The sequence below is a fragment of the Oncorhynchus nerka genome, linkage group LG26 (genome assembly GCF_034236695.1).
Source record: "Oncorhynchus nerka isolate Pitt River linkage group LG26, Oner_Uvic_2.0, whole genome shotgun sequence".
Classification (NCBI taxonomy): Eukaryota; Metazoa; Chordata; class Actinopteri; order Salmoniformes; family Salmonidae; genus Oncorhynchus; species Oncorhynchus nerka.
Window position 1 is genome coordinate 39581891 of NC_088421.1, and position 25634 is coordinate 39607524.

The following is a 25634-nucleotide window of genomic DNA, read 5'->3' on the forward strand; positions in this document are numbered from 1 at the left end:
GGTGTGTGGTTCGGAATACGCAGACGTGCCGTATCACACAGAGGTGAGATGGCTAAGCAGAGGAAAAGTACTGAACAGATGTTTCGAGCTGCGTGAGGAAATATGTCAATTCCTGGAAACCAAAGAGAAGGATACAGCAGAGCTCCGGGAGCAAAAGTTCCTGTGTGAGCTGGCCTTTCTCTGTGACATCTCGAGCAATCTCGATGCGCTGAACCTGCAGCTTCAGGGGCGGGGGCGCATCATCACAGACATGTACGCTGCAGTGAGGGCCTTCAAAACTAAACTGTGCCTGTGGGAGAATCAGATGCTGCAAGGAAACCCTTGCCATTTTCCCTGCTGCCAATCCATAAAAGCGCAGATCTCTACCGCCGTGTTCCCATGCGCACAGTTTGCTGAAAAACTCAGTGTTCTCGCCGCTGAGTTTAGCCGGCGATTTGCCGACTTCGATGCCCAGAAATGCAAGTTTGAACTGCTTAGTAATCCCTTCGCAGTTGATGTGGAAAATGCACCAACCAACATCCAAATGGAGCTGATTGAACTCCAGTGCAACGACACGCTGAAGTCAAAGTATGATGCTGTGGGTGCCGCACAGTTTCCACGGTTCATCCCTGACACAATGCCTCAGCTCCGCACCCAAGCTGCTCAGATGCTCTCCATGTTCGGCAGCACTTATCTATGCAAGCAACTTTTCTCCTCGATGAAGATGACCAAAACAACTCACAGGGGACGTCTGACTGATGAACATCTTCGCTCGATACTGAGGATTTCTTCAGCTCAGAGCTTGAGCCCAGACATTGATGAACTAGCATCCAAGAAGAGATGCCAGGTATCTGGCTTGGGCACATCAGATTAGACCAGTGTGCAATAATTAACGTTTTCTTTATGCACTTTTTCTTGCTACAAGGCATGGGCTTGAATGGTTGATTGATTTATTATCATTTTATTTGTAAAATTATTAGCCAGTGGAAAAAGTTTATTTTGGTATTTAAATCAGAAGGCTGCAAATAGAAAAGAGGCATACAATTTTTATTTAAATTTTATTTATTTAATAAATGAATGCCATTGATGTGTTTTTTCATTTGAAATTCGATTTTGCATGTCTCCACTATTAAATTATATATTGTATGGTAATAAGCGATGCTTGTTCCATATTCAATGTTAAAGCAAAACTTGTTTGGGTCCATATTAAAAGGTTAATTTGTTCAATGTTGGCCCATGACTTTGTTCAGGTTTTACATTTTGGCCCACTGGGTATTTGAGTTTGACACCCCTGGACTAATGGATTATGAGAGACAGTTAAGTAGCCTACAGTCCTAGTCTCACTGGCCCAGAGTACTTTCTCTTTACAGCTGGTGTAGCTTGGCTATACTAGTAGGGTTAGTGATGAGACTTAAAGTGAAAGGCTGCCACATCTACAAGCTGTGTCCTTTTGCACAGGTAACATTGTTCAAAAGCAGAGAACAGAGCAGAATTGCCTTGATGGCAACACAAGTGGACAACTAAAGTCGGCCAGGTTTCCAAGTTGAGGAGAATTTCGTGACACAGCTGTGCAGGGTTACAGGCCAGCACATCGTTCAGTCACACAGCTGCAGGGTGACAGGCCAGCACATCATTCAGCCACACAGCTGCAGGGTGACAGGCCAGCCACACAGCTCAGGGTTCAGCCACACAGCTGCAGGGTGACAGGCCAGCACATCGTTCAGCCACACAGCTGCAGGGTGACAGGCCAGCACATCGTTCAGCCACACAGCTGCAGGGTGACAGGCCAGCACATCGTTCAGCCACACAGCTGCAGGGTGACAGGCCAGCACATCGTTCAGCCACACAGCTGCAGGGTGACAGGCCAGCACATCGTTCAGCCACACAGCTGCAGGGTGACAGGCCAGCACATCGTTCAGCCACACAGCTGCAGGGTGACAGGCCAGCACCTCGTTCAGCCACACAGCTGCAGGGTGACAGGCCAGCACATCGTTCAGCCACACAGCTGCAGGGTGACAGGCCAGCACATCGTTCAGCCACACAGCTGCAGGGTGACAGGCCAGCACATCGTTCAGCCACACAGCTGCAGGGTGACAGGCCAGCACCTCATTCAGCCACACAGCTGCAGGGTGACAGGCCAGCACATCGTTCAGCCACACAGCTGCAGGGTGACAGGCCAGCACATCGTTCAGCCACACAGCTGCAGGGTGACAGGCCAGTTCAGCCACACAGCAGGGTGCAGGGTCAGCCACACAGACAGGCCAGCACATCGTTCAGCCACACAGCTCAGGGTGACAGGCCACACAGCTGCAGGGTGACAGGCCAGCACATCGTTCAGCCACACAGCTGCAGGGTGACAGGCCAGCACATCGTTCAGCCACACAGCTGCAGGGTGACAGGCCAGCACATCGTTCAGCCACACAGCTGCAGGGTGACAGGCCAGCACATCGTTCAGCCACACAGCTGCAGGGTGACAGGCCAGCACCTCATTCAGCCACACAGCTGCAGGGTGACAGGCCAGCACATCGTTCAGCCACACAGCTGCAGGGTGACAGGCCAGCACATCGTTCAGCCACACAGCTGCAGGGTGACAGGCCAGCACATCGTTCAGCCACACAGCTGCAGGGTGACAGGCCAGCACATCGTTCAGCCACACAGCTGCAGGGTGACAGGCCAGCACCTCGTTCAGCCACACAGCTGCAGGGTGACAGGCCAGCACCTCATTCAGCCACACAGCTGCAGGGTGACAGCCTGCCACACAGCTGCAGGGTGACAGGCCAGCACCTCGTTCAGCCACACAGCTGCAGGGTGACAGGCCAGCACCTCGTTCAGCCACACAGCTGCAAGTTGGCAGCGAATTTGAAAAATGTATAGAATAATTCCACTAAAACTGGCCAGCTAGCATACAGCGCAGAAATATTATTCAAATTAATTTGACACAATATCTTATCACAGCACTGGCAAACCATGGTTGACCAACTCCTTGACCAAAATGGCTGACCTTTATACCCCGTCATAAAAAGGTTCATGTCCAATCTAGTATTCTAATTCCATTGGTCCAAATGACCTAACATGGTAGCACAACAAAAAGTGTGCGCGCATGTGCATGCACACGCACACACACACACACACAATTCCACTAGCAGGTGCACACAAAAGACAGCAAGTGATTGGACCGGGACTAGGCGGCAACCTTGCATCTGACAGGTTCACCCTCTAACATTCACAGCAGAGGACGGAGCAGCGGGCACCAACGTCCTCCTCACACACAAATGTATTACCTCCCATAAAGGATTTCACCTGGTGTGTAGGCCAAGAGAACGGAGGCAGAGCCACGGGGGTGGCGGGGTAGGGGAGGGACGGATGGGGGACACGGAGCGTCTTATGTAGGCGCACGCTGCATTTTTATGAATCGCCCTGGAAGAATGCTGACAAAACCAGAGCTGATTGCTTGTTGCTCGTAGAGGAGAGACATCACACCCACAGGAAATGAAAAGCGCTGAGTGTGGCCGCTCAACCCCAGTGAAAGGAGGAGAAAAAGAGATTGGGGGAGGAGAGACAGAGACACTGAGCAGAGGAGCGAGAGAGAGACTGAGGAATAAACAGCCTTGTGAAAAATGCACTCTCAACACATTTGGAGGAACTGAAAAGAAGATAAAAACCCTGATCTCAGCAAGGACCGACCAAGGAGCCAATTAGGACAGTTAAAGAAGTTGAACTAGCACGACCAGCCATCGCATATATCCCAAATGGCACCCTATTCCCCATGTAGTGCACTACTTTTGACTAGGTCCCATAGGGCTCAGTTCAAAAGGAGTGCACTATATAGGGAATAGGGTACTATTTGGAACACCACCAGTCCAACCTTCAAAACACCCATCAAGACTGTCTGCTCCTCCCTAAATCTCATCATCTCTGCATCGTATGATCACTTCTGTGACAGGAGTTCCAATAACTAACTGAATAGCTGGTTCTACTCCACGAGCGGGCAGGCTGCCTGAGATGTGCAGGAGGATTTCCTCTGCCTGCACACGTTCCAACAGCGCCTACAGGAATCACAACCACGCTTTGTGGGTTGTTTGGGAATAGCACCTGTACCTGTCCCTTTAGCTGCAATAGGAGCTATTTTGGTAGCTTGGGCCGCTCTCACACCAGAGAGCAGCATGGACAAACACTGCACACTCTTGGGTAGGACTGACTGTGTGTCCGTCATGCTATCCATATGCTAGTCATGTAGAAATGACCAATTTTTTTTAGCTTGAAGTTCAGATTGCAACTTCTCTATTTTGCGCTCTGATGTCTGGGACTTCAGTGGTATCAAGCATATTAGTCGCTAGTTTGCTGTGTCGCAATTCGCCCCCCGAGTAAAAACACAACAAGCTCTAGAATTTACTTCTTAAATTTTTTCCCAATATATTGTCCAATCGATTCTAATGTAAGACCATTCTTGACTTTTTTGATCAAATTATTAATATGAGATGATTGCCATAAGTCAAACATTAATTCCTTGCATGTTCGTCATCACGTAAGCTACATATTTTGTTACATAAATCTGTGAATCTAATGGCATAAAGTGACATTTTGTCAAAAATGAAAGCATGTTGTGTTCCTTTGCCTTGCTACCGCAGTAAACAACTATCAAGCAGTGGTCCTGCAGTTGCAATGCATCCTCACATACTTGACATTCTCTAACCTAGCATGGATCTCAAAGTCACGACTCATCACTGGGTCTCGGATTCACTTTAGATGTCCACACTCACCAAGAATGACATTTGGTAGTTCATTACAGCAGGCTTTTCGCATTGTTTTAGCATCACTGTAAAGCAGATTTTAAAAAATGTATAGCCAGAGCACTGTGTTTCCTAAGCTACAGATCCTGCTAACTTTACAGCAGCAAAGGGAGCATGTTGAAGGAGGAAGGAGATGGAGTCACAGATTAAGGTAGAAAAACATTTGTTCATAATAGTCCATTTACACTAGAGATCGGCCGATTAATCGGAATAGCCGATTAATTAGGGCCGATTTCAAGTTTTCATAACAATCGGAAATCGGTATTTTTGGACACTGATTTTGCCGTTTTTTTTTTTTTTTATTTAACTAAGCAAATCAGTTAAGAACACATTCTTATTTTCATTGACGGCCTAGGAACGGTGGGTTAACTGCCTCGTTCAAGGGGCAGAATGACAGATTTTCACCTTGCCAGCTCGGGGGATCCAAACTTGCAACCTTAACTTGTCCAACGCAATAACGACATGCCTCTCTCTCATTGTATTCCACAAGGAGACTGCCTGTTAAGCGAATGCAGTAAGCCAAGGTAAGTTGCTAGCTAGCATTAAACTTATCTCGTAAAAAACAATCATAATCACTAGTTAACTACACATGGTTGATGATATTACTAGATATTATCTAGCGTGTCCTTCGTTGCATATAATCTGACTGAGCATACAAGCATACAAGTATCTAAGTATCTAAGTATCTGACTGAGCGGTGGTAGGCAGAAGCAGGTGCGTAAACATTCATTCAAACAGCACTTTCGGGCGTTTTGCCAGCAGCTCTTCATTGTGCATCAAGCATTGCGCTGTTTATGACTTCAAGCCTAACAACAACTCCTGAGATGAGGCTGGTGTGACCAAAGTGAAATGGCTGGCTAGTTAGCGCGCGCTAATAGCGTTTCAAACATCACTCACTCTGAGACTTGGAGTGGTTGTATCCCTTGCTCTGCATGGGTAACGCTGCTTCGAGGGTGGCTGTTGTCGATGTGTTCCTGGTTCGAGCCCAGGGAGGAGCGAGGAGAGGGACAGAAGCTATACTAGTACACTGGCAATACTAAAGTGCCTATAAGAACATCCAATAGTCAAAGGTTAATGAAATACAAATGGTATCGAGGAAAATAGTCCTATAATTCTTATAATAACTACAACCTAAAACTTCTTACCTGGGAATATTGAAGACTCAGGTTAAAAGGAACCACCAGCTTTCAAATGTTCTCATGTTCTGAGCAAGGAACTTAAACGTTAGCTTCCTTACATAGCACATATTATACTTTTACTTTCTTCTCCAACACTTTGTTTTTGCATTATTTAAACCAAATTGAACATGTTTCATTATTTATTTGAGGCTAAATTGATTTTATTGATGTATTATATAAGTTAAAATAAGTGTTCATTAAGTATTGTTGTAATTGTCATTATTACAAATAAATTAAATAAAAATTGTCCGATTAATCGGTATCAGCTTTTTTGGTCCTCCAATAATCGGCGTTGAAAAATCAATCGGTCGACGTCTAATTTACACTACTGCTAATGGGTATATTATATATATTTTATATAAAAAGTAATACAAATATTTTCTAAAATGTATTAGATTAGGGCCATGTTGATAATGTATTAGGGCCATGTTGATAAACTTACAGAGGACAGCGAGTGGTGTAAGGGGGTCGGCCATGTTGATAAACCTACAGAGGACAGCGAGTGGTGTGAGGGGGTCGGCCATGTTGATAAACCTACAGAGGACAGAGAGTGGTGTGAGGGGGTCGGCCATGTTGATAAACCTACAGAGGACAGCGAGTGGTGTAAGGGGGTCGGCCATGTTGATAAACCTACAGAGGACAGCGAGTGGTGTAAGGGGGTCGGCCATGTTGATAAACCTACAGAGGACAGCGAGTGGTGTAAGGGGGTCGGCCATGTTGATAAACTTACAGAGGACAGCGAGTGGTGTAAGGGGGTCGGCCATGTTGATAAACCTACAGAGGACAGCGAGTGGTGTAAGGGGGTCGGCCATGTTGATAAACCGAGTGGTGTAGGGGGTCGGCCATGTTGATAAACCTACAGAGGACAGAGAGTGGTGTGAGGGGGTCGGCCATGTTGATAAACATACAGAGGACAGAGAGTGGTGTGAGGGGGTCGGCCATGTTGATAAACCTACAGAGGACAGCGAGTGGTGTGAGGGGGTCGGCCATGTTGATAAAGATACAGAGGACAGAGAGTGGTGTGAGGGGGTCGGCCATGTTGATAAACCTACAGAGGACAGAGAGTGGTGTGAGGGGTCGGCCATGTTGATAAACATACAGAGGACAGAGAGTGGTGTGAGGGGGTCGGCCATGTCGATAAACATACAGAGGACAGAGATAAAGCCCTTGAATTGAATTGAGTGGTGTGAGGTGGTCGGCCATTTTGATAAACCTACAGAGGACAGAGAGTGGTGTGAGGGGGTCGGCCATGTTGATAAACATACAGAGGACAGAGAGTCGTGTGAGGGGGTCGGCCATGTTGATAAACATACGGAGGACAGAGAGTGGTGTGAGGGGGTCGGCCATTTTGATAAACCTGATGAGAAAGAGTCCCAATTCTCTGTCCTTTTTCTAGATGTGTGCACTTGCACACTCCCCGTCATGTATTTAAAAGCATATGATTGGTGTAAGCATTGGCAGGAGTGAGTTTCCTAAAACAAGTGTACACTTTGGGAGAAGGGTGGAGAATCGGGACACAGCCATAAATAAATGTCGATGAGACATGATTGGTCCCCTGTCCATCTGGCATTTAGCCCCATGCCTTTAACGATGTCATCCCTTTGTAGGTGGGGCCTGGTTCCAGGGACTCTCCAGGGGTGTGCCGAGGCGGAGCGCCATCAGCTGGGCGAGGGGCTTTGTTCAAGGAGCTATTGGTTACCCTACACAGTATCTAGCCTACACCATGGCGCCCTTGATGAAAATGTATCACTGTCATTCCCTGTGTGTGTGTGTGTGTATATATATACGCACGCGTCGCTCAACACATGTGTGCGCACGTGTGTTATAGTGAGTCAGCTGTATGTATATACAGTATGTTGTGTGTATAACTGTCCATGGAAAAAAAAAAATATATATATATATATATATTGGTCGACCGAGAGTTGTCTGTTCTATTAACCAAATCGATTGGTAGAAATTGTTAAACGTGTTTTGTTCCAAATATAGGCACATTCTGTGTTTTAGTCAGATCAACAACAGAATATGCACAGAGCTTGTCTGACGCTTTAAGCGCACTGTTTGATTAAAATCATTAAGACACAAATGACTAGAGGGAGTCCGTCACAAAAGGTTAAGTTCCTCGGCGTACACATCACTGAAACTGAAATGGTCCATCTATACAGATAGTGTGGTGAAGAAGGCGCAACAGCGCCTCTTCAACCTCAGGAGGCTGAAGAAATTTGGCTTGTCACTTAAAAACACAAACTTTTACAGATGCAATCGAGAGCACCCTGTCGGGCTGTACCACTGCCTGGTACGGCAACTGCACCGCCCTCAACCGCAAGGCTCTCCAGAGGGTAGTGCAGTCTGTACAACGTATCACCGGGGACAAACTACCTGCCCTCCAGGACACCTACAGCACCCGATGTCACAGGAAGGCCAAAAAGATCATCAAGGACAACAACCACCCGAGCCACTGCCTGTTCACCCCGCTATCATCTAGAAGGCGAGGTCAGTACAGGTGCATCAAAGCGGGGATCGAGAGACTGAAAAACATCTTCTATCTCAAGGCCATCAGATTGTTAAACAGCCATCACTAACAGAGTGGCTGCTCCCAACATACAGACTCAAATCTCTGGCCACTTAAATAAATGGATTTAATAAAGCTATCACTAGTTACTTTAAATAAACACCACTTTAATTTCTACGTATCCTACATTACTCTTATCTGTATATACTGTATTCTACACCATCTAATGCATCTGGCCTATGTCGCACGGCCATCGCTCATCCATATATTTATATGTTCCCGCTCAGCCCAGTCAAAACTGTTCGCTGCTCTGGCCCCCCAATGGTGGAACAAACTCCCTCACGACGCCAGGACAGCGGAGTCAATCACCACCTTCCGGAGACACCTGAAACCCCACCTCTTTAAGGAATACCTAGGATAGGATAAAGTAATCCCTCCCACTACTGTTCCACTGGATGTCATAAGGTGAATGCACCAATTTGTAAGTCGCTCTGGATAAGAGCGTCTGCTAAATGACTTAAATGTAAATGTATATGTACATATTCTTATTCATCCCTTTACATTTGTGTGTATAAGGTAGTCGTTGTGAATTTGTGCCAAGCTTGTACCCAAGAATAATCAAGGCTGTATTCACTGCCAAAGGTGCTTCAACAAAGTTCTGGGTAAAGGGTCTGAATACTTATGTAAAAATTTGATATTTCAGTATAAAATGTTTAATACATTTGCAAAAATGTCTAAAAAAAACTGTTTTTTTCTTTGTCATTATGGGTAGTGTATGTAGATTGTTTTTTTAATCAAAGTCATCAATTTTAGAATAACGCTGTTTGTGTTTCCCCGCTCCTCACTTAACAGCACATGCCTTAACTGTTTTCCTCAACACCAATATACTGGTTAACTTCGCTATCATACACATAGCAACATGGTCTAGGAAAAGGCGCCAATTCAACAGCGCACTGAAGTTTCAGAACCGCTGACAGTGACCACTATCCAACGAGGGACAAAGCAGATGTCGTTATGTTCTTTTACATTTTTGTCTTGCACCATTGTTCTCATCTAACCATTTACAATTTCAGTAGCAAATGTCTTAGTGATGGACTGTGCCATCTCCACTTCCTCCACAATGGAGTAGTCCACTCTGACAGGCGTGAATCAGACAGGTGTCTTGTACACCATGAAATTATTTATTTTTTTGCTTCTGCTCGACTAAAGAATTCTGCTCGACCAACAGCATATAGACCAAACATTAGACTAAATGTGATCAGCCCTAGTTGTGTGTCCATTGAGCAGAGACACACCAAGAGACATGCAGGAGGGTCATTCTTCAAGGATACCTCCATCATCTGGACTGCTGGCTCAAAATGGTGGTGCTTGGGATGGGGTGTTAGGGAGGTGGGGTTGAGGGTTAGGGAGGGAGGTGGGGATACGGTTGAGAGGTTGGGGGAAAGCCACGTCTTCCACTTGACAGCAGTGTAACAAGATTATCAGGGCTGTAAGAGCAAACAAAAACCTGCGGCAACCCGCTTTGGAATCCAGATTACAGCAGCACCTCCCTCTCTGAATACTAAGCGACACTGAGGGGGACTATCGTAATGGGGGCGCGTGCTTTGTTCAGATGCTGAGAGAAGACGTTATTCGTAATAGGCCTATAGAGACTCAGCCGACAGACTCACCAACACACACACAAAAATATTCACTACAGAAACATACACACAGACAAATTGTATTAAAACAAACAGATGACTCAGTAAAAACACACAATGCCTCTGCACACAAACATGCACACCCACCCACCCAATGATTTAGCCTGTCACTGCTGATTCCTGAAAGGAAGCGTGGCGGCGCTAGGCATCGGCAGCTCCCTAATGAAGTGGATAAACTAGGCAGTGGAGGTGCATGCTGATGAAAGACCAACAGCCAGCGCCACAACAGACCAACAGCCAGCACCACAACAGACCAACAGCCAGCGCCACAACAGACCAACAGCCAGCGCCACAACAGACCAACAGCCAGCGCCACAACAGACCAACAGCCAGCGCCACAACAGACCAACAGCCAGCGCCACAACAGACCAACAGCCAGCGCCACAACAGACCAACAGCCAGCGCCACAACAGACCAACAGCCAGCGCCACAACAGACCAAACAGCCAGCGCCACAACTACAGAGGCAGTAAAGGTCTGAGAAATGAACAGCTATCTTAAATGATAGGTTAAATAATGATTCTCCACACCTAGGTAATAAGATCCCCTGCTTGAATTCATGCTTGTAGATACTTTAAAAGGTAGACTCATATGACGTAGATGCACAAAGTAAACAGTGGGTCAATTTCAGAAACAAGTAAGAACGTTGAAGCGCAACGCTAAATTTGACCTCTTTTGGTCCAGATGCTTCCACACTGTGTGAGAGCGAAGTCTTGCATCTCACAATATCTATGGTGCTGCTTGTGGCAACGTCATTTCGGTGAGTCTACCTTTAAGATATAATTATCTAACCTGCTTAAATTCATGCTCCACACTGAAGATAAAATTATATTGCACCTGGCAGCTTAAAAATCATGCTTCACCACATCAAACTTAAAATAAATCTCACCTGGACAAAATCATGCATTAAGACAAGATGAAATGATCTCACCCGTTTAAAACCCCTGCTTCTCCAGCATGTGTACACTAGGCCTAGACCATGTGGTCTGCGCCACCACATTACTGGTTTTGTTCCTCCCGTACGTCCGCTAAAGCCCTCACACAGTGCATCTGCAGGTTACCACAAGCAGCAGGAAGAACAGAGACTATTGCAGCGCGATGCAAGAAGATGCACTCACACAATGTAACGGGTAGTTGACACTATGCTGCAACAAGGTGATAGCTGCCAGACAACAGCAGCAGAGGAGTTTAGCCTCTCGCTTCACGCTCTTAGTTGCTGCAGGAGTCTGTCCGGTACTACTGTCACTGAGAGTCACTGACTTCTCCTTTAAGTATAGTCAACACTACATGCCTGATAGGAGTGCCACCAGTTCCCCTCCCTCCATTGAAGAAAATTAGAAGATATTCTGACCTAATCATCCCTCCCTTCAGCTGAGTGAAGTCAATTATCAACCAAGCTGCATGTGTCGAGCGCCATTTAACTGCAAATGAAAAATCTGACTCTGCTGGTAGCTCAGGAAGAGTTACCAGGAGTCTGGCTCAATTTATGCATATAGGAAATAAAGAGAAAGAGGGGGAGGGAGGGAGAGAGAGAGCTGTTATTCAGAGCGTGAAATAAGAGTGACAAAAGAGAGAGGGTAAATCGTTCAGCGGCTTTCAAAGGGAAAATGTGTGAGGCGCTATCAATGGTGGGAAAACATTAAGCCAACACCTTTTCCCATTAAGAGGTTGGAGTGATGAAGAGACATTTCCTAACATAACCAGAAATTGTTTGCCGAAATGAGGATGGCACCTTTTACAAGGACTGTCCCTGTAGTAGTGGGCCCTTGTATAATGATGATATGTCACCTATGCTGCCCTGCTTTCCCATGGGATAGATGAGTGGTTGATTGCAGAGAATTCAAGGGGACATTCTTCCTACTGCCTCTGAAGATCTAAATGAGTTCTAGAACCTGAGCTCGTAGTGGTTTATAAAGCGTCTCAGAGTAAGTTCTGCTGATCTAAGATCAGGTCCATCCCAGTCCTTGACCAATGTAGGCTAATCTTATTCATCATGATGTACAAGGCAAAACTGATCCGAGAACAGCACTCTTACATGGAACCCAAACCGGCTGTGCGTGTGCCATCGTGCATACATTTATTTTGTCCCCCTACACCAAACACGATAACGACACGCAGGTTAAAATACCAAAACAAACTCTGAACCAATTACATTAATTTGGGGACAGGTCGAAAAGCATTAAACATTTAGGGCAATTTAGCTTGCACTTGCTAGCTAATTTGTCCTATTTAGCTAGCTTGCTGTTGCTAGCTAATTTGCCCTGTTTATCTAGCTTGCGGTTGCTAGTTAATTTGCCCTATTTAGCTAGCTTGCTGTTGCTAGCTAATTTGTCCTGGGATATAAACATTAGGTTGTTATTTTACCTGAAATGCACAAGGTCCTCTACTCCGACAATTAATCCACACATAAAAACAGTCAACCGAATCGTTTCTAGTCATCTCTCCTCCTTCCAGGCTTTTTCATCTTTTAACTTATATGGTAATTGGCATCTAAACTTTCATAGTATCACCAGAACACCCGGCAACGGTTCGTCTTTCAATCAATCAGGAGATGGCACGTGGGCACCTGCTTCTATAAACCAATGAGGCAGGACATGCAGCGCGATCTGCATCAGAAATAGGAATTACTTCTATTTTAGCCCTTGGCAACGCAGACGCTCGTTGATGCACACGGGCAGTCAGCCTATCAGTCTGAGCGACTTTATGAATACAGTCTCTGGAGTCCATCAGGCATGAGGCTCACGTGAGTGGGCGAGGATAGACATTTCAGAATCATAGCCGAGATCTAATCTGATTCCCAAGAAGACTGTTTAATATAAGATTTATTTGGATAGCTCTCAAAAGTCTGTCAGAGTTGGGGCCTGTGGTGTAGACTAATGTGTCCCAAATGGCACTCTATTCCCTATATAGTGCACTATTTTTGACCAGAACCCTATGCAGGGAATGGGGTTCCATTAGGGATGAACCCCATGATTACTAGAAACTGAGAACACGTCATCACACTTCAAATTGAGGAATAAGAAACGTTTCTCCACCTGAAAGAGGAAGGACTGAGTCTTGACATACAGAACAAACCTTATCTAGAGTAAAAAGACTTCCTGTGTGCTGGTTGTTGCCATAGATGAAGAAATACTCCACATGTTATTAAGTTGTAAAGCTTGTTTAAAACATAGGATCTGCTGTTTTAGCAGAATCAACATGTAGAACAGTTGGAAAAGTAACAAAACGTCAGCCGATATTCTTGTCAGAGGCACTTGGTTGCAATCTGCTGTGCATCATTCAGTGTTGTACTTTAGGCCTACACCCAAGCTACACCACAGATTAGGCCTAGACAACATTTTTGTGTGAGGAAGTTCTGTCAGTTGTTCAGCATATATGTTGAAAGAAAACTGGAAAGCAATTTCAGCACACTCTTAGTACCTGTGATTTGGTGTTTTCTAAAATAAGCCAAACTTGGCTAGGCTTGTTTCCAAGTTGAATACAGTGCCGTTGTGGTCTATTGAATCGATATTGTGTCGAGAGCTGCAGTGGGACTCGGAGGAGAGCGAGGACTTCATTGGCCTTCAACGCTCTATCTGCCCGGAGGACTTGATTAAAAGGGAATCGCTCTTGATACATCAGCAGCCATAGCCTAACGCTGGCAGAGGGAGGCAGGGAGAATTGCAGGCAGCCCACACACACTCACTGGTGAAATGTTTCAATCCATGAACTACCATTACTGGATCCTATATGTATTACTGACCTTAGGACTACAATAGAATACAACTGTATAGTTCATATTGAACAAGGGAAATGTGTCCAGTTTCTCTACATGAGAGTAGGCTTCTCTGGACCAGGAACAGGTCAGTCATTTGTAGTTAATTGTCTCTGTATGGTTAACAGCTCATCAGTGTCGTCACAGTAAGCAAACAGAAAGCTAGACCTACTCTGTCTGTCCAATCCACTGCTGCTTTGGTAGACTCGTTAAACAAGAAGAAGACAATGTCGTTCGGCTACCACTGTAATGTTATGCTACAAAAATCAACTCTATTTGTAGGGTTTTCAGTGATTTAGTGGACCATCAGACAACTGACTGAATTGAAAACAATTGTCTCATCATGTAGGTAGTAGCCTATGTACTACGCGCATACACAGGTGGAAAAAGTACTCAATTGTTATACTTGAGGAAAAGTAAAGATACCTTCATAGAAAATGACTCAAGTAAAAGTAACCCAGAAAAATACTACTTCAGTAAAAAAGTATCTGGTTTTAAATGTACTTAAGTACAGTGGTGGGAAAAGTACACAATTGTCATACTTGAGTAAACATTTTTTTTTTTAAATGCATTACATCAAATTCCTTTTATTTTGCAAACAAGACAGCATAATTCTTACATATATATTTTATTTGCAGACAGACTGGGGCACACTCCAGCATCATTTAGAAACACGGTTTTTGTGTTTATTGAGTCCGACAGATCATAGGCAGTGGGAATGACAATGCATTATTTTGATTGGTGCATGAATTGAACAATAATTCTGTCCTGTCTGAGCATTCTAAATGTAACGAGTACTTTTTGGTGTCAGGGAAAATGTATGGAGTAAAAAGTACATTATTTTCTTTAGGAATGTAGTGATGTAAAAGTATATCAAAAATATAAATAGTAAAGTACAGACACCCCAAAAAACTACTTAAGTAGTACTTTAAAGTATTTTTACACCACTGTACACACACACACACACACAAGGCTAAACATCAGCATTCATAAGTGTACAAACTCTGGTTCAGAGTGGTTGATGTTCATGTAAATGAAGCACAGGTTTTTCATATGGTACAAGTAACATTGACAAGTAAAATATTGGAAAAGTAACATTGACAAAACCTCATTTGATGTCACAGATGTTGCCTACTTAAAACAGGTCAACCAAGTAAAGCACATGAAAGTAAAAATGACAACGCTTTGCCTGCTGTGCCTGGAGGATGAAAGAACAAAGTGCTACTTTTTCACAAGTCCAGAGAGGTAGCCTATATCGCAACACTCAGCAATCATCATAATCCCCTTCCGACGATGCCTTGCAAAGAGTTTCATCACCAACAGCCCCTCCTTCCATTAAACAGAAAACCCTATATTCTCTCCCCATGTAGCTACAGCAGCACTTCTGATTTCTGTTTTCCCATGTAGCTACAGCAGCACTTCTGATTTCTGTTTTCCCATGTAGCTACAGCAGCACTTCTGTTTTCCCATGTAGCTACAGCAGCACTTCTGATTTCTGTTTCCCCATGTAGCTACAGCAGCACTTCTGATTTCTGTTTCCCCATGTAGCTACAGCAGCACTTCCGTTTCCCCATGTAGCTACAGCAGCACTTCCGTTTCCCCATGTAGATACAGCAGCACTTCCGTTTCCCCATGTAGATACAGCAGCACTTCCTTTTCCCCATGTAGATACAGCAGCATTTCTGTTTCCCCATGTAGATACAGCAGCACTTCTGTTTTCCGTTTCCCCATGTAGATACAGCAGCACTTCTGTTCTCCGTTTCCCCATGTAGATACAGCAGCACTTCCGTTCTCCGTTTCCCCATGTAGATACAGCAGCACTTGTTTTCTGTTTCCCCATGTAGATACAGCAGCACTTCCATTTCCCCATGTAGATACAGCAGCACTTCCGTTTCCCCATGTAGATACAGCAGCACTTGTTTTCTGTTTCCCCATGTAGATACAGCAGCACTTCTGTTTCCCCATGTAGATACAGCAGCACTTCCGTTTCCCCATGTAGATACAGCAGCACTTCTGTTTTCCGTTTCCCCATGTAGATACAGCAGCACTTCCGTTTCCCCATGTAGATACAGTAGCACTTCCGTTTCCCCATGTAGATACAGCAGCACTTCCGTTTCCCCATGTAGATACAGCAGCACTTCCGTTTCCCCATGTAGATACAGCAGCACTTCCGTTTCCCCATGTAGTGAAAGCAGCACTTCCATTTCCCCATGTAGTGAAAGCAGCACTTCCATTTCCCCATGTAGTGAAAGCATTACTTCTGCAGACAAGAAACCCCAAAACACATGCTGTGTATTTCCGAAGGGAAATTAATTTCTCCTGATTAGGTATAACTAACTAACTAACTACTGTGTTGCGTCAGCCATACAATACATAGGCATTTGCAGAGGTGTTGGTTCATTGTCTGTGACGATGTGCAGCAGTGGATTCTTGCCCAGTGGTTCATCACGTGAGCTGGGCTGGGCGGCCTGTCCCAAACATTGTCAATCGGTGTTGCTGTCAGTAATAGCCCTCAGACGATGGTGCCGACCCAAACCGTACCGACTCGGATGGAGTATCAAAGGTGGTCCTTTCCAGCACAGTGCCAGCAACTACGATGGATGTAGCCATAACCAGGCCAGCTCCACTCGGCTCAGTAGAGTGAAATGGGCTTTACAGTCCAGTAGCTGTGCACCATCCAGCCACGTTCACCTCTAACAGTGTCCAGCCTTGTTTTATCTTGGCCACCTCTAGAAGGGCCATAAATCTCTGAGCTGATCTCACCACACCACCCCAATCTCATCCTGCCTGCCACCTGCTGTGGCACTATACAAGGCCCCCTCATCTGTTCTCGTTACCTGCTGTGGCGGGATGGGAGACAGGAATTGAGCTTTATTGCAAATCTGGGTCTCTGACATGGGGCTGAAGCTATCTGCGCAGTATGTCGACCCAAACACGCTTTGCTTGCCTGCACCAACGAGGATGATGAAATAACTTGGAAATCGGAGCAAGAGAGAAACTTCAGAGACTCTACGCAGATCCTATCTGTGTACCCCTCCTCGCCCATTTAGGCTACTCAACAGTTTCCAAGGTGACTGGGAAGTAGAGCTGGACGATATATTGAATGAATGTTTTTGTGAGATATTACAAATGCCCGCATCGCACTAATCATTTAAAAAAATAAAAATGTATGAGCGTTTATGTCAGCATGTTGTCTTTTTGGTCTCGTCTCCTTCGTGCCTTCTGTGCTGTGCACCTAACCATTTACACCAGAGATCTGTATATAATGATGAGATGCTCATGTCTCCGTCCATAACAATGGGAGTCGTTGTCCCAAAGACACGAAAGCAGGTGACAAGCTCAGGTCCAAAATAAGCCCATAGAAACGTATTGGCCTTATTTGACAGATTTTTGCGAGTGAAACTTATTGCGTCACCTCTGCCTCTCTGTTTATACACACACACACACAAAACCGCTCCCCCTACACTCACAACAACAAATATGAGAGATCACTTATTCCTCTCTGACAAGAGGTTTCAACTTGCCATTTGGTCCAACAAAATGTGTCATAGGGTTACCGAAACAAATTGAGACATTATTTTACTGTAATAGAGGAGAAGTTGACCTTTCTAATGATGCCCTTTTTACATCTCAACTGCTCAAATTGCACACAAGGCAGACACCAGTAAAACAGGAATGAATGAACATTGATTCTGGAAAACTAATGGTCAGTTTGTCACGTGGAACCGCTAGCAGCATCTTAGCCAGACCGTTATACTCGCTGTCTAGTCTGTTTATAATACCACGTACCACTAGCAGCATCTTATAATAGTCTGTTTTATAATACCACGTACCACTAGCAGCATCTTAGCCAGACCGTTATACTCGCTGTCTAGTCTGTTTTATAATACCACGTACCCCTAGCAGCATCTTAGCCAGACCGTTATACTAGCTGTCTAGTCTCTTTTATAATACCACGTACCACTAGCAGCATCTTAGCCAGACCGTTATACTAGCTGTCTAGTCTGTTTTATAATACCACGTACCCCTAGCAGCATCTTAGCCAGACCGTTATACTAGCTGTCTAGTCTGTTTTATAATAATACCTAGCAGCATCTTAGCCAGACCGTTATACTAGCTGTCTAGTCTGTTTAGAATACCACATACCCCTAGCAGCATCTTAGCCAGACCGTTATACTAGCTGTCTAGTCTGTTTTATAATACCACGTACCCCTAGCAGCATCTTAGCCAGACCGTTATACTAGCTGTCTAGTCTGTTTTATAATACCACATACCCCTAGCAGCATCTTAGCCAGACCGTTATACTCGCTGTCTAGTCTGTTTTATAATACCACATACCCCTAGCAGCATCTTAGCCAGACCGTTATACTCGCTGTCTAGTCTGTTTTATAATACCACGTACCCCTAGCAGCATCTTAGCCAGACCGTTATACTCGCTGTCTAGTCGTTATAGCAGCATCTTAGCCAGACCGTTATACTAGCTGTCTAGTCTGTTTTATAATACCAGCAGCATCTTAGCCAGACCGTTATACTAGCTGCAGCATCTTAGCCAGACCGTTATACTCGTTGTCTAGTCTGTTTTATAATACCACGTACCCCTAGCAGCATTTTAGCCAGACCGTTATACTCGCTGTCTAGTCTGTTTTATAATACCACGTACCACTAGCAGCATCTTAGCCAGACCGTTATACTCGCTGTCTAGTCTGTTTTATAAAATAGCAGCATCTTAGCCAGACCGTTATAAGTCTGTTTTATAATAAAACACAGCATCTTAGCCAGACCGTTATACTCGCTGTCTAGTCTTGTTTTATAAAATGTGCAATAAGCTTAAAAACACAATTATATAAGGAATTGGCAACTCGTTCTCATTCTGAGAAACAAGGTAGGTCACATGATTCAACATCTAAACAAAGTGGCCAGGCTAGCATGCTGTTCAAACAGTTGGAGACGGACAGAAGGGGTGTTCATAACTGTTCTGCCTTGTTAGCTAGCAAAAAGATCCAAGTTGGCTAAACTTGAAATATAAAGATTAGCTGGCTACTCCACTAGCACTTGGGCTTGTTTATGAGACCTGTGTTAATGTTCTATAATGCCTGCTACTAGTTAGTCATTATTAGTGAATATGCATTATGCATAGTTCTGGTAAAAAAAAGATGTAACAAAAATGGCATTTTCATAGACGGACTTGAAATCCAGACAAGTGATTATTGCAAAAAAGCAGGTTAAACTACTTTGATAAAATAATACAATTAGTAGTGGGTCTTATGGTGGTGGAAGGCTTATACTTTGCCTAGGTATAATTTCACACGCCCTACGTTTATTTGATTATTTCTGACTGCTTTAAAATGCTGTGTATTTGGCCTTTAAATTGTAAAACAAAGCTTAGAGAATTTTATCGATATGGATGTGATTTGTCCACAAGTTTGAAAAAATAATAAAAAAGAGATGATTTTTAGGCCAAACCGCCCAGCCCTACTGAGAAGTAAGTAAGTAACTCAGCCTCTGAGCAACAAAAAAGGCAAAAGCATATTGTCACTGCCCACCACTAAAATAGTACCATGGCACTTATAGTAAAAGCTATTCAAAGTGCACCATTAAGAGTTGCTGGCAACCAATCAGAAAACAGCTACATGTAACACAAATTAACCACCATTACCTAAAATAAGGACATCAGTATTAGATTAGCCTATATGCCACCAAATCATCCCATGTACATCCCATGTCCAAAGCATATTGGCTAACATTATTCAAGCAACATAAAAACCAATACAGCAGTGATTGACAATGCTGGATTATATTTTCTGAAACAAAAGGCATTCACTACAGAACGGCGGGTTTAATCGAAATGTGACCCAGTTTAACATTACTTGACATGGCGAATGGCAAAACGGGTTGAAAACAGTGTGGTTTCTTTATGTATGAAATACATTTTGGTCAATATAATAGACACAGGATATAGCACAAAGAAATCCTATTAAATTACTTTTTAAAATAGTATTCTTAAAATACTCGATTTTAGAATGGTATGATAGCACACTTGACTGCTTGCTGATGGATCCTAAAGACAACCTTGCAATACAGAAAGCTGATCCATTTCTCCTCATCAGAATGCATTGCAGCCAGAGAACAAGGCAAATTGAATGATTTATGCTCATCCCCATCATTCCACGAGCAACAAGAGGACTGCAAATCAACACTTGACCATTTCACTACACATAATCTCTAGGATAACGACAGACGGCTCGCTGATAAATATCATCCATCCTTATCCGCCCAGACCTTTGTCCGCTGGTGGGCCATGTTTCGGGTGGTTTCCTTCTCAGACGTCCAAATACATAATTGTGATGATTCAGCAACGTGATAAAAATTCCTAGATGGCATTTATCTACGAACATCAAACGAAACGTACAATGTGTAAGGTTAGCTATCCTGGTGTGTAAACACTGAACATTGACAGCGGAGGCTTGATAAGACATCGCGGGTGGTGACAACGTAACCACTGGCTAAATGACTTCGGCAGGTGAACCAGTTTGCTAACCTCTACCGCCATCGAACACGATTGGAAATGCCAAGCAATCGACTGTTGAGCAATGCAAACTTGCATCTATCAAATCACCAAGCTGTGCACATATATACATTGTATCACAAAATACTGTCGAGCCCTTGTTTTATCGTGCTGATTTATGTCACAAATGAAGCCACCAACCTGATCGCGCTCCGACAACCGTTGCTTCGGCTCGCGCTTCCCTCAGCTCTGCAAGCCACGCTCGCACAGATATGAAGCAGCAGGTTTGAACAGCTCCAGACCTAGTTACAGTATGTGCATGACTAGGCAAACTACAAGAAGCTAAATAAGCAGTTGGATTGCAGGATATCCATTTAGCAGAAGCCACCTATATCTGGTTACACTTTTTTTCTCTCGACAACCCTCAAGCTGTCACTACTACACTACACCACTGCTTGCGCGTGACTAAATACCAGTATCTGTGTAGTAGCCTACAGACTCCCGCCTGCTGAACAAGCAAGGGAATCCCCATACTCAGCTAGTTAGGAATTACAAGATACGCTTTTTTTTATTTTAAAAAAATATTATAATGTAACATGTTCATCTAATTACAAACCATGTCTTCATTCATACACAGAGCCTAACAAGAGTTGAGACGTAATACTAGAATAAATTACTTGATAGTGCGCTGAGCTCAGCCAGCTGCTGGAAACCTGAGAAATTACTTTACAGGCTGGCTGGCTAGCTACAGCATAGAAGACACGCATTGAGCAAGCAAAGCTCAGCATATCGGAGGTAATGGCATGCACCCACACTCAGCATAACAACACGTTTCGCTTTTCAACTCACCAAACTTGATGTTTTTCATAAAAAGGTCAACTTGAACGTAGCTACTACAATTGTGACTGCCAGACAAGCATGCGTTTTAAATCCCGCTCGTCTCTCCTTGTTGATTCCTTTCTCTACATTCCCTTGTATCGCGGAGCCAGACGTCATGTTTGGTCACGTGGGTTCATTCATGAAGTATCAACAGAAGGACACTAAAAATCATATTTTCATGTGTGCAATCTCTTGCATGATGTTGCAACGCATCTGTAAAACAATAAAAATAAAAAAGAGCTTGTTGTAACGCAATATGGTTGATTTTGCAAATATGGACACTTTTGGATGTTAAATGTTTTTGAAAATAAAACTTATTGAAACTGCTTTTAATCTATCTGAATTGTTTTCTTTACTATGTCCGCAAACAAGATCTAATAGTGGCTGAGACCATACTATTTAAGAATATAAAGATTTGTATCGGTTTCCCCAAATACCTGAGTTACAACGTCATAAAATGTGCTATTTTAGTTGTAAAGGAAATTACCAAAATTGTGCCATAATACAGTTGAAGTCGGAAGTTTACATACACCTTAGCCAAATACATTTAAACTCAGTTTTTCACAATTCCTGACATTTAATCATAGTAAAATTTCCCTGTCTTAGGTCAGTTAGAATCACCACTTTATTTTAAGAATGTGACATGTCAGAATAAAAGCTTTATCTCAGCTTTTATTTCTTTCATCACATTCCCAGTGGGTCAGAAGTTTACATTCACTCAATTAGTATTTGTTGGCATTGCCTTTAAATTGTTTAACTTGGGTCAAATATTTCGGGTAGCCTTCCACAAGCTTCCCATAATAAGTTGGGCGAATGTTGGCCCAATCCTCCTGACAGAGCTGGTGTAACTGAGTCAGGTTTATAGGCCTCCTTGCTCGCACACACTTTTTCAGTTCTGCCCACAAATATTCTATAGGCTTGAGTTCAGGGCTTTGTGATGGCCACTCCAATACCTTGACTTTGCTGTCCTTAAGCCATTTTGTCACAACTTTGGAAGTATGCTTGGGGTAACTGTATATTTGCAACCAAGCTTTAACTTCCTGAATGTCTTGCTTCAATATATCCACATAATTTTCCTTCGTCAAGATGCCATCTATTTTGTGAAGTGCATCAGTCCCTCCTGCAGCAAAGCACCCCCACAACATGATGCTGCCATCCCCGTGCTTCACGGTTGGGATGGGGTTCTTCAGCTTGCAAGCCTCCCCCTTTATCCTCCAAACATAACGATGGCCATTATGGCCAAACAGTTCTATTTTTGTTTCATCAGACCAGAGGACATTTCTCCAAAAAGTACAATCTTTGTCCCCATGTGCAGTTGCAAACCGTAGTCTGGCTTTTTTATGGCGGTTTTGGAGCCGTGGCTTCTTTCTTGCTGAGCGGCCTTTCAGGTTATAGGGCTCATTTTACTGTGGATATAGATACTTTTGTACCTGTTTCCTCCAGCATCTTCACAAGGTCTTTTGCTGTTGTTCTGGGATTTATTTGCACTTTTCGCACCAAAGAACGTTCATCTCTAGGAGACAGAACGTGTCTCCTTCCTGAGTGGTATGACGGCTGCGTGGTCCTATGGTGTTTATACTTGCGTACTATTGTTTGTACAAATGAATGTGGTACCTTCAAGTGTTTGGAAATTGCTCCCAAGGATGAACCAGACTTGTGGAGGTCTCAATTTTTTTCTGAGGTCTTGGCTGACTTTTTTTGATTTTCCCTTGATGTCAAGTAAAGAGGCACTGAGTTTGAAGGTAGGCCTTGAAATACATCCACAGGTACACCTCCAATTGACTCAAATGATGTCAAGTCGCTTCTAAAGCCATGACATCGTTTTCTGTAATTTTCCAAGCTGTTTAAAGGCACAGTCAACTTAGTGTATGTTAACCTCTGACCCATTGGAATTGTGAAACAGTGAATTATAAGTGAAATAATCTGTCTGTAAACAATTGTTGGAAAAATTACTTGTGTCACAAAGTAGATGTCCTAACCAACTTGCCAAAACTATAGTTTTTTAAGAAATTTGTGGAGTGGTTGAAAAACAAGTTTTAATGAACCTTAGTGTATGTAAACTTCAGACTTCAACTGTATATATAACCTTTCACATTAATTACATTTTCTTTTCTTTTTTACTATTTGGAAGTTCTTAATTATATGTATGCATCATTTATGTCAATGTCCATGTATGTCTTGATGATACTCAGAAACATGTATCTACCACATCAATCTTCACATTGTTCTTAAGAGAATTCCTCAAATAATCATATAAGGTTCACATATGGGAAAGTCAACAATATTAATTGTAATTTAATACACCTTTACCTCAAAAATATGTACCGTGATGGTAATGACTTAGCGTTGTGGTAATAAATAAAGGCTAAATATATATATTTTTAAATGACAGTGTGGTGGAAATTACATTTCATATAAAACTGATTTAAAATACCATTAAACATTTGAATGTCACAGTTGTACATGTTTCATTTTATTGAAGATATAGAACAGACCACTCGTTCCAAATCATCCCAAAGGTGTTCGATGGGGTTGAGGTCAGGGCTCTGTGCAGACCAGTCAAGTTCTTACACACCGATCTCAACAAACCATTTCTGTATGGACCTCGCTTTGTGAACGGGGGCATTGTCATGCTGCTACAGGAAAGGGCCTTCACCAAAAATGTTGCCACAAAGTTGGAAGCACAGATTTGTCTAGAATGTCATTGTACGCTGTGGCGTTAAGATTTCCCTTCACTGAAACTAAGGGGCCTAGCCCAAATCATGAAAAACAGCCCCCAACCATTATTCCTCCTCCACCAAACTTCACAGTTGGCACTCTACATTGGGGCAGATTTCTTTCATCGGACTGTCAAATAGTGAAGCATGATTTATCTCTCCAGATAACGCATTTCCACTGCTCCACACTGCTCCAGAGTCCAATGGCAGTGAGCTGTACACCTCTCCAGTCAACACTTGGCATTTCAAATGGTGATTTTATGCTTGCTACATGCTTCAGCACTCAGAGATCCCATTCTGTGTGTGTGTGTGGCCTACCTCTTCGCGGCTGAGCCATTGTTGCTCCTAGACATTTCCACTTAATAATAACAGCACGTACAGTTGACCGGGGCAGCTCTAGCAGGGTAGAAATTTGACAAACTGACTTGTTGAAAATGTGGCACCCTATGACAGTGCTAAGTTGAAGGTCACTGAGCTCCTCAGTACGGGCCATTCTACTGCCAATGTTTGTCTATGGAGATTGCATGGCTGTGTGTTCAATTTTATACACCTTTTAGCAATGGGTGTTGCTGAAATTCCCGAATCCCCGCAGCATGAAGCTGTCACCACCATGCTTCGCCATAGGGGTGGTGCCAGGTTTCCTCCAGATGTGACGCTTGGCCTTCAGGCCAAAGAGTTAAATCTTGGTTTCATCAGACCAGAGAATCTTGTTTCTCATGGTCTGAGAGTCTTTGGGTGCCTTTTGGCAAACTCCAAGCAGGTTGTCATGTGCCTTTTACTGAAGAGTGGCTGCAGAGATGGTTGTCCTTCTGGAAGGTTCTACCATCTCCACAGAGGAACTCTAGAGCTCTGTCAGAGTGACCAATCGGGTTCTTGGTCACCTCCCTGACCAAGGCCCTTTTCCCCGATTGCTCAGTTTGGCCGGGCAGCCAGCTCTAGAAAGAGTCTTGGTGGTTCCAAACCTTTTCCTTTTAAGAATGATGGAAGCTACTGTGTTATTGGAGACCGTCAATGATGCAGAATTGTTTTGGTACCCTTCCCCAGATCTGTGCCTCAACACAAATCTGTCTCAGCACTCGACAGACAATTCCTTCAACCTCACGGCTTGGTTTTTGCTCTGACTTGCACTGTCAACTGTGGGATATAGACACACGTGTGTACCTTTCCAAATCATGTCCAATCAATTGAATTGACCACAGGTGTTGTAGGACCGTCTCAAGGATAATCAATGGAAACAGGATGCACCTGAGCTCAATTTCAAGTCTCATAGCAAAGGGTCTGAATACCTACATAAATAAGGTATTTCTGTATTTTATTTATTTGCAAAAATGTCTAAAAACTGTTTTTCGCTTTATCATTGTGGGGTATTGTGTGTAGATTGCTGAGATTTTTTTTTTTTTTTTATCCATTATAGAAGGCTGTAACGTAACAAAATGTGGAACAAAATGTGGAAAAAGGGGTCAGAATACTTTCCGAAGGCACTGTATATAGTTTCCATTCATTTATCTCTTTTTTTAAACCGGTGCATTAAATATTTTCTAATTATCAAGACTTTGTAAGTGTAATGCATAGAATGTCAAAAGCCTGGGTGTGAGACAGGACAAAAACAGTGCAAAACAATGAA

General features: G+C 43.6%; 1 protein-coding gene across 2 annotated transcripts in view; it reads right to left on the reverse strand.

Annotated features, from left to right (window-relative positions):
• The window catches only part of LOC115117604 (transcription factor MafG-like), a 35777-nt gene extending 14380 nt beyond the window's left edge, over window positions 1–21397 (reverse strand). Inside the window, exon 1 of one of the 2 annotated variants that reach the window (XM_065010651.1) lies at window positions 21264–21397. The gene's annotated coding sequence lies outside the window, so the exon portion shown is untranslated. Of the gene's footprint in view, window positions 1–20615; window positions 20881–21263 lie in introns of those variants that run through there. The other variant, XM_065010650.1, reaches the window with a different exon arrangement.
• Between the last annotated feature and the right edge of the window lie 4237 nt (window positions 21398–25634).